Consider the following 10063-nt stretch of genomic DNA (forward strand, 5'->3'; position numbering starts at 1 on the left):
GTTTTATACTTTTTATGTGAGTTTTATAACCATACTATTGACACTGACGGCCTGTAACAACATTCTTCAGGTGTTGCAGTGTTATGACATTTGTCACCCCAGACCTGCCGGTCTAACTATAGCTAGTAGTTTAGGTGCGGGGTTGTCAATCCCGTATAGATCTATACACAAGTATCACGCTCTCCCTCCAAGAGATTATGGTATATAATACAGGACTTGAAATGCATACATAAATGTACGTTGAAGTTTGAATATCTCACATTGCTTAGTATAAATAGATTTACAATGAAATGACCTTACTTCTTTTGAAAGTGTTTCGTTTTTCAAGATGTATATGTAAAATGTACGACTGACTCATTAACTATACCCATTATAGTTATTCAGATAGTATGTTCCATTTGATGAAAATAACCTAGTGATATAATAGCTCTTGTATACATAAAGTTGTTTGTATCGATATTCGAAGATAGAAATTTCATTTATGTTTATAAAACGATACTTTAACATGTAATGTACTTGTATTCCCCCCTAAAACGTGAAAAGAATTGAAAAGTAAGGGTATGAACTCACTCGTTAGGTTTGAAGAGAGAGGCTAGAGTTGAGTAGAACTTCGACCGCGGATAGTTGCGTTGTCGGGCTCTTCGGGGATCTTTGCAGCGTAAATCTTTCGTCGGGGGCTCGAGTACGGAAACCGAGGTGAGGGAATGGTCTCTGGATCTTAGAAGTATGAGAGAATGACTGAGGAATTGTGAATGGTGTGCAAAAACTCGAGCTTATGCCATCTATTTATAGGGCTGGAAACCCTCGTACGCGGCGCGTACCTTCGAAGTACGCGGGGCGTAACAATGCGTCATGCCTTACGACTCCTGGCTAGCTAAGCGTAGAGTAGGCGGGCCGATGGGACTCGACTCTGGGTCTAGTACGCGGGGCGTACTCCCAGAGTACGCGGGGCGTAATCTGGCCTGTCCTCTTCTAAATTCCGTAACTTTCGCGTATGAGCTCCGTTTTTCGTGTTCCTTATATCCACGCGTAGGTGAGATTATGCTCTACAACTTTCCTTTAGACTCCGTCGGCTAGTTTTGACTTTATTTTTAATGACATACTTTTAAATAGGCCGGGCCTCCTAAAGTTCGTTAAAGATTTATAGGTTCTTCATTCGGCGTCGGTTTCCGTTTGTCTTTTTTATCAATTTGCTCCTATTGTGGAGATCTTCAACTCTCATTTAGATTGCGTTAGCTAATTAACACTCGATCTTCAATTCAAGTTTTTAGCCCTCTACTACTGTTACGAAACTTTGAAAATTCGTAACTTCTTCATACGAGGTCCAATTTGGGCGATCTTTTTATGCACGCTCACCTTTCGACGAGATCTACGATTTTTGTTTAGATACTTAAGGCTAAAATGCATATTATTGAGATTTTTCTTTTTACGTCAAATAATGTTTTAACGTCGTGTTGTAAATATACGAGTGGTTATAATTTCTTCAATATAACCCGGTTTTGAGCGTTCTTTATGTTTTCGAAAACCTTGACAGGTTATCTAATATTTGAGCATCCCAACTTAGATATTTGAACACTTTATTTTCAAGGTTAATTTAGTTGTATTTGACTTGTGAGAGTTACAATGCTTTTGGAAAATATAGGGTTGTCACATCATCCCCCTGTTAAGGGAATTTCGTCCCGAAATTTAATCTAAGGTAGAGTTTACAGTTTAGGAAAAAGATGTGGGTACTTTTATTTCATCTGATCCTCTCGTTCCCAGGTGTATTCAGGTCCTCGCTTGGCGTTCCAGCGGACCTTTACGATAGGTATGCGGCTTTGTTTAGTCCTTTTGACTTCCCGATCCATGATCTCTACTAGTTCCTTTACAAATTGGAGGTTTTCATTTATTGCAATTTCGTCTAGAGGGACAACAAGGGTCTCATCGGATAAGCACTTATTTAGGTTTGATACGTGAAAGGTAGGGTGTACGTTGTGGTGTTCATGAGGTAGTATAAGTTTGTAAGCCACTGGACCGATCCTGGCAAGGATCTCGAATGGTCCGATGTATCTGGGGTTCAGTTTCCCACATTTTCCGAAGCGTATTAATCCTTTCCAAGGCGAGACTTTTAGTAGGACACGGTCTCCAACTTGGAATTCCAAGGGTTTTCGTCTCTTATCTGCATAACTCTTTTGTCTATCCCTTGATGCCTTTAGATGTTCTCGGATTTGAACAATCTTCTCCGTAGTTTCCCTTATGATTTCTGGTCCAGTGAGCGTGTTGTCAGTTGCTTGTCCTCTTGCTAGTTGTGTGTCCCCCACTTCGGCCTAGCATAAAGGTGACCTACACTTGCGACCATAGAGGGCTTCGAACGGGGCAGCTTTGATACTGGTGTGGTAGCTATTGTTGTACGAGAACTCAACCAAGGGTAGATGTGTGTCCCACGCTTTGCCAAAATCGATTACGCAAGCTCTTAGCATGTCTTCTAGGGTTTGTATGGTTCTCTCGCTCTGGCCGTCGGTTTGTGGATGATAAGCGGTACTCATGTCTAGTCTTGTCCCCAAAGCTTTTTGTAGCGACTGCCAGAACCTTGAGGTAAATCTACTATCTCAGTCCGAGATAATGGATACGGGCACACCATGCAGACGTACAATTTCTCTGAGGTATGTCCTTGTTAACTTCTCCAATTTATCCGTCTCTTTGATCGGTAAGAAATGCGCTGATTTAGTTAACCTGTCGACAATTACCCAAATGGTGTCAAGTCCGCTTGTTGTTTTGGGTAACTTGGTTATGAAATCCATGGTTATCCGTTCCCACTTCCATTCGGGTATTTCTGGTTGTTGTAATAATCCCGAAGGCTTTTGGTATTCCACCTTGACCTTAGCGCACGTCAGACATTTACTTACGTAGGTAGCAATTTCGGCTTTCATGTTCGGCCACCAGTACAACTTTTTGAGGTCGAGATACATTTTATCGGATCCGGGGTGTATGGAGTATCGTGTCTTATGGGCTTCGTTCATGATAACTTCCCTAAATCCTCCAAACTTTGGTGTCCAAATCCTATCCATGAAGTAATGAACTCCATCACTCTTGACTTCAAGCTTCTTATCCATTCCCCTTAAAGCTTCCCCTGCCACATTCTCAGAAGTTAAGGCTTCTATTTGAGCTTCTTTGATTTGTGTGGACAGGTGTGAATGGATTGTCATGGTTAAAGACTTCACTCTGCGGCCCGAGTATTCCTTCCGGCTGAGTGCATCAGCCACCACGTTAGCTTTTCCGGGATGATATCGAATCTCGCATTCATAATCATTTAGCAGCTCTACCCACCGTATTTGTCTCATGTTGAGTTCTTTCTGGTTGAGGATATGTTGGAGGCTTTTATGGTCAGTGAAGATCGTACATTTCGTGCCGTAGAGCTGGTGTCTCCATATCTTCAGAGCGAAGACGACTACTCCTAGTTCAAGATCGTGCGTTGTGTAGTTCACTTCATGTGTCTTTAGTTGCCTTGAGGCATAGGCGATGACCTTCCCTCGTTGCATCAGGACACACCCAAGTCCTTGGTTTGATGCATCGCAATAGACCATGAAGTCCTCCGTTCCTTCTGGCAGGGTTAGGATGGGCGCACTACATAATGCTCGTTTTAGCGTTTGAAACACGGCGTCTTGTTTTTCTCCCCAGTCGAAGGTCACATTCTTCTGAGTTAGTGTGGTGAGTGGCTTGGCAATCTTGGAGAAATTTTGTATGAACCTTCGGTAATACCCGGCGAGTCCCAAAAATTGCCGGATCTCTGTAGGGGTTCTTGGAATCGTCCAACTCTCTATTGCCTTGATCTTCGAGGGATCCACATGTATTCCCTCCTTGCTTACTACGTGTCCTAGGAAATCCACCTCCCGAATCCAAAATTCGCACTTGGAAAATTTTGCGTAAAGTTTCTCTGCCCTTAATGTTTCCAGAACCTGGCGGAGATGTCGGCTGTGTTCTTCCTGGCTTCTAGAATATATGAGTATATCATCTATGAACACGATCACGAATTTGTCCAGGAAGGGACAACATACTCGGTTCATCAAATCCATGAACACCACTGGAGCGTTTGTCAATCCGAAGGGCATTACTACAAACTTGTAGTGACCATATCGTGTTCGGAAAGTCGTTTTAGGGATGTCTCCTTCCAGTACTCGTAGTTGGTGATAACCAGATCTTAGGTCGATTTTTGAGAAGTAGCTCGCTCCCTGTAGTTGGTCGAACAGATCGTCTATGCGTGGAAGGGGATATCGGTTCTTGATTGTCAGTTTGTTCAGCTCTCGATAATCGATGCACATACGAAAAGACCCGTCCTTCTTTTTCACGAATAGGACTGGTGCTCCCCATGGTGAGAAGCTTGGTCTGATGAATCCCTTGCTCAACAGCTCGTTCAATTGACTGGACAGTTCCTGTATCTCGGCTGGAGCTAAGTGGTAAGGTGACTTTGCTACTGGGGTAGCTCCGGGGATTAAGTCGATTCTGAATTCGACTTGACGTTCTGGTGGGATTCCTGGAAGATCTTCTGGGAAGATGTCTGGGAAGTTGCAGACTTCCGGAATGTCTTTAATGTTCCTTGGTTCTTGTTTCTGGTCTACTACGTGGGCTAGAAAAGCATGGTATTCCTTGCGAAGATATTTTCGTGCTTTAACACAGGAGATGATTTGAAATTTTGAACTAGGTTTGTCTCCATATATGATAAGATTTTCACCGTTGGGTAGATTGAGACGAATGGCCTTTTCATGGCAAAGAATGTCGGCATGGTGAAGACTCAACCAGTCCATACCGATGATTACATCAAAAATTCTTATCGAAATGGGCATAAGATCGATTTGAAATAAGTGTTCGTTTAAATTTAATGTGCACCCTACGTACATATCACTTGTGCTTTCTGTTTTTCCATTAGCCATTTCTACAGTGAATATTTTATTAAGTGGTTGGGGTCTTTGGTTAAGTAGGTGTTTGAATTTATGACTCACAAAACTTCTCTCCGCACCGCAGTCAAAGAGTATGCATGCATAAATGTTGTCGAGGAGAAACATACCCGTAACTACTGTTGGATCAGTTATTGCTTCATTTTGACCTATCGCCAGCACTCTCCCAATACCACCAACATTCCTTGTCTTGGGGCAGTCCCTCTTGAAATGCCCAGTTTCTCCACATCCATAACATGCTTGACTTATCCCAGTACCAGGAACTTGAGTGACTGGTCGCGCTGGCGCTTTACAGAAACGGGCAGTGTGCCCTTTCCTGTCGCAGTTCTTACAGTACATCTCGCGGCAATTACCGTGGTGATGGTAGTTGCATTTGCTGCACTTGGGCAAGTTCCTTGCATATTGTTTCATTGGCACCGGGGTTGTAGGAGTTGTGGCGGGAGCAGTAGCAGCATGAACCGCCACCATTTGTTTCTTTGAAGGTTCTTGCGAGGTTTGCCCCTTTCTCTTGTTCCAGAATTTCTTCTTGCTTTTGTTGTTGTTATTGTTGTCGTTGTTCCCTTTGGTTGGTTCAGCTACGATAGTCGTGACTCCTTGGCAGACGCCATGATCAACGAGAGATTGCGCCAGTTCCTTGGCGCTGTCGAAGGTCATGGGCTTGGAAGCTAACACACTTCCTCGAAGTTGGGGTGATAGTCCCCAGATGTACCTCTCCACTTTTTGACTTTCCAGAATCAACATTCCTGGACAAAGTGTTATCAAATCACTGAACCTGTTGGTGTAGCCTGCGATGTCCGAGCCTACCATCGAAAGGCCCCACAGTTCTTGTTCAAGCTTCTGAATCTCGCCTCTTGGGCAGTATTCTCGTAGAAGCATTCGTTTCAGGTTTTCCCAACCCATGGAGTTCGCCACCACTAGGGTTAGTGTCTTGACGTGGCCGTTCCACCACGTTAGTGCGCGTTCAGTGAAAGTAAAAGCAGCAAATTTTACTTTGCTTTCTTCAGGGCATGCGCAAATTTCGAATACGGCTTCCATTTTCTCTATCCATTGGGACAGAGCCAATACTCCCCCAGTCCCATAAAAGGGAATAGGTTTTCCATTGGTGAAGTCTTTGTAAGTGCAGACTCCGGAACGACCTTGGCTTGGGCCATTTGTAAAGCTGTTTATTCCTCCTCCTGACCCATTGTTGCTCATTTGAGCCATCGCCGCGGTTACAGCGGCCGTTACAGCAGTTTGGAACATAGCTGCATCCATAGTTGGAGGGGGTGGTGGAGGTGGTGCTGGAGTTGAGTTTCTGCGTGTTGATCTACGAGGAGGCATGTTCTGGTAAAGAAAAATAAGAATGAATACTATAAGTTTCTAAGGTTTGGATAATAGTATGTTAGTTGTATTTTGTAACTTGTTTTGACTTTAGTTTATGGTTTCAGGGTAGGCATAGAAATTTTTAGTTGAACCCATAAGTTTCCGAGAGATATAATAAAGAAGTACTTTATATTAATATATATATATATATATATATATATATATATATATATATATATATATATATATATATATATATATATATATTGGTTACACCCGTGGTGTGTTACATCTCTTGCTTGGGAAAATTTAACCTACCTAGAGGTCTCCGATTACAGTTACAAAAAGGAAATAAGCGAAAAGGAAAAAAAAAAAAGAAAACTTTTATCCGAAATCCTATTTTATAACAAAATTGTTGGGGCTTGAACAAGCTCTACTTGTGGCGTTTGGAGCTGGATTCGGCATCCGACCGTTTGACTCCCATCAGTCGCCTCTCGAGATCTGCTTGTTGTTCTTTCATCTCTCTTATTTCATCTAGAGCCGTTATCATTTGGTTCTGAAGTGTCCCCGTGTAGATTTGGGTATTCTCATGTAGTCCTTCCAAACGGCGGATGTCAGCGGCGTTACCTTGGGTAGCAGCATTGATCTCGCGAACTTTGGCTGCTTGTTGGTCCGCCTGGTAGTTCTGGTTAGCTATAGCGTTCACGACAACAGGAAGTGCTCAATCGGCTGAGCCTCCCCCGCTGACGTTGTAAAAATCCTGACACATGCCGAATGGAGGGCGTACACCTTGCTGACGGCTCCAGTAGTAGAGGTGGCTTCCCCAGATGGGGATGGGTCCTGGTTGATATGGTCTGATTATGGGAGGATGGGGGATGGGAGGGTCGATTACTTCCGGTTCGGAGTCGGTTCCGCTAGAAATTTCCACGATCTCCTCGTCAACTTCGTATTCTTCTCCGACTTCGATTTCAAATTCTTCTTCGACTCCCTCCTCGAACTCTTCTTCGACCTTTTCTTCAATTTCCTCCCTCCTCGAACTCTTCTTCGACCTTTTCTTCAATTTCCTCTGGGTCTTCCTCCGGGTCTTCTTCTATCCAGCCGCCGTTACCTTGGTTTAGGTAGTAGGGGTCTCCCGGTAAAGGAAATCCGGCCATTTGTCTGTACTGGGATGGAGGTATGAGATTTTTATAAGAAAAGAAATTTCTATTTAACGACTTCCTATGCCTATCTATATTTTTACGGAGCGCAAATATTTTATCGTCCAATTATTTTTAACAATAGACTTATAGTATTTCAATTTAGCGAATCCAGATTTTTATAAGTTTTTGGCTTGTTGACTACTACGACCATTCCTCGACGTACATTGGTCAAATCCAGGATAAATATAGTTGATCAAGCTATATTTATTCTCGATTTGATTACATACCCCAAGGCCCAATCGTGGTATTGCAACTTGCCTTAATACTTTTTAGAAAAACTTGTCATGATACGAGACTGATACATGCAGGTAAAAATGTATATATTTAAAAGAAAATATATTTCTATGAAAATGTTTTGTCAGAGGGTTTTTGGTTCCCGTTGTATTTATAGTTTGTATATCTTATGTGGTTTGATATACTTAGTTCACTATAAACAATGCTCTGATACCAATCTGTCACAACCCCAAACCAGAATGGCGGAAACATTCGGGGGTGGATGACTTCACGTAGTATCACAACAATTGAATATTGTAAAGAAAGTAACACAACCATCATATATATATATAAAGAAAACGTATATTGTTGCGTTATACATGTTATCAAAAGAATATTACAATATGATGATAAATGTTCAATAATAAAAACATCCTTAGTGTTCCTTCTCCCAAAAGCTGGTAGTTACCTGTATCACTGATTCCCTGAGAAATACAAGTGGTTTTTAAAAAGTGTCAACAATTAAGTTGGTGAGTTCATGAGTGTTTCGAGTTGAAAAGTATAACCTTTTTGCTAGGAAATTGGTAAACGAGGTTTTCAGAAAATCCAATATTTTCTTGTAAGTGATTCAAAAAGTTTCCAAAGTTAGAATGTGTTGGTATCTTTTATACTTGAATGATAAAAACAACTTTGTATGAAAAATAATGTAGAAAATGGCAATGCACATATGAATCTCGTAAATCAATCTTGTTTTATACTTTTTATGTGAGTTTTATAACCATACTATTGACACTGACGGCCTGTAACAACATTCTTCAGGTGTTGCAGTGTTATGACATTTGTCACCCCAGACCTGCCGGTCTAACTATAGCTAGTAGTTTAGGTGCGGGGTTGTCAATCCCGTATAGATCTATACACAAGTATCACACTCTCCCTCCAAGAGATTATGGTATATAATACAGGACTTGAAATGCATACATAAATGTACGTTGAAGTTTGAATATCTCACATTGCTTAGTATAAATAGATTTACAATGAAATGACCTTACTTCTTTTGAAAGTGTTTTGTTTTTCAAGATGTATATGTAAAATGTACGACTGACTCGTTAACTATACCCATTATAGTTATTTAGATAGTATGTTCCATTTGATGAAAATAACCTAGTGATATAATAGCTCTTGTATACATAAAGTTGTTTGTATCGATATTCGAAGATAGAAATTTCATTTATGTTTATAAAACGATACTTTAACATGTAATGTACTTGTATTCCCCCGTAAAACGTGAAAAGAATTGAAAAGTAGGGGTATGAACTCACTCGTTAGGTTTGAAGAGAGAGGCTAGAGTTGAGTAGAACTTCGACCGCGGATAGTTGCGTTGTCGGGCTCTTCGGGGATCTTTGCAGCGTAAATCTTTCGTCGGGGGCTCGAATGCGGAAACCGAGGTGAGGGAATGGTCTCTGGAGCTTAGAAGTATGATAGAATGACTGAGGAATTGTGAATGGTGTGCAAAAACTTGAGCTTATGCCATCTATTTATAGGGCTGGAAACCCCCGTACGCGGCGCGTACCTTCGAAGTACGCGGGGCGTACCTCGGTTACGCGGGGACTAACAATGCGTCATGGCTTATGACTCCTGGCTAGCTAAGCGTAGAGTGGGCGGGCCGATGGGACTCGACTCTGGGTCTAGTACGCGGGGCGTAATCTGGCCTGTCCTCTTCTAAATTCCGTAACTTTCACGTACGAGCTCCGTTTTTCGTGTTCTTTATATCCACGCGTAGGTGAGATTATGCTCTACAACTTTCCTTTAGACTCCGTCGGCTAGTTTTGACTTTATTTTTAATGACATACTTTTAAATAGGCCGGGCCTCCTAAAGTTCGTTAAAGATTTATAGGTTCTTCATTCGGCGTCGGTTTCCGTTTGTCTTTTTATCAATTTGCTCCTATTGTGGAGATCTTCAACTCTCATTTAGATTGCGTTAGCTAATTAACACTCGATCTTCAATTCGAGTTTTTAGCCCTCTACTACTGTTACGAAACTTTGAAAATTCGTAACTTCTTCATACGAGGTCCAATTTAGGCGATCTTTTTATGCACGCTCACCTTTCGACGAGATCTACGATTTTTGTTTAGATACTTAAGGCTAAAATGCATATTATTGAGATTTTTCCTGTTACGTCAAATAATGTTTTAACATCGTATCGTAAATATACGAGTGGTTATAATTTCTTCAATATAACCCGGTTTTGAGCGTTCTTTATGTTTTCAGAAACCTTGACAGGTTATCTAATATTTGATGCATCCCAACTTAGATATTTGAACATTTTATTTTCAAGGTTAATTTAGTTGTATTTGACTTGTGAGCGTTACAATGCTTTTGGAAAATATAGGGTTGTCACAACTTGGTTCCCATTCCGTT

This window comes from Lactuca saligna, chromosome 5, assembly GCF_052625555.1.
Source record: "Lactuca saligna cultivar CGN05327 chromosome 5, ASM5262555v1, whole genome shotgun sequence".
NCBI classification, from domain to species: Eukaryota; Viridiplantae; Streptophyta; class Magnoliopsida; order Asterales; family Asteraceae; genus Lactuca; species Lactuca saligna.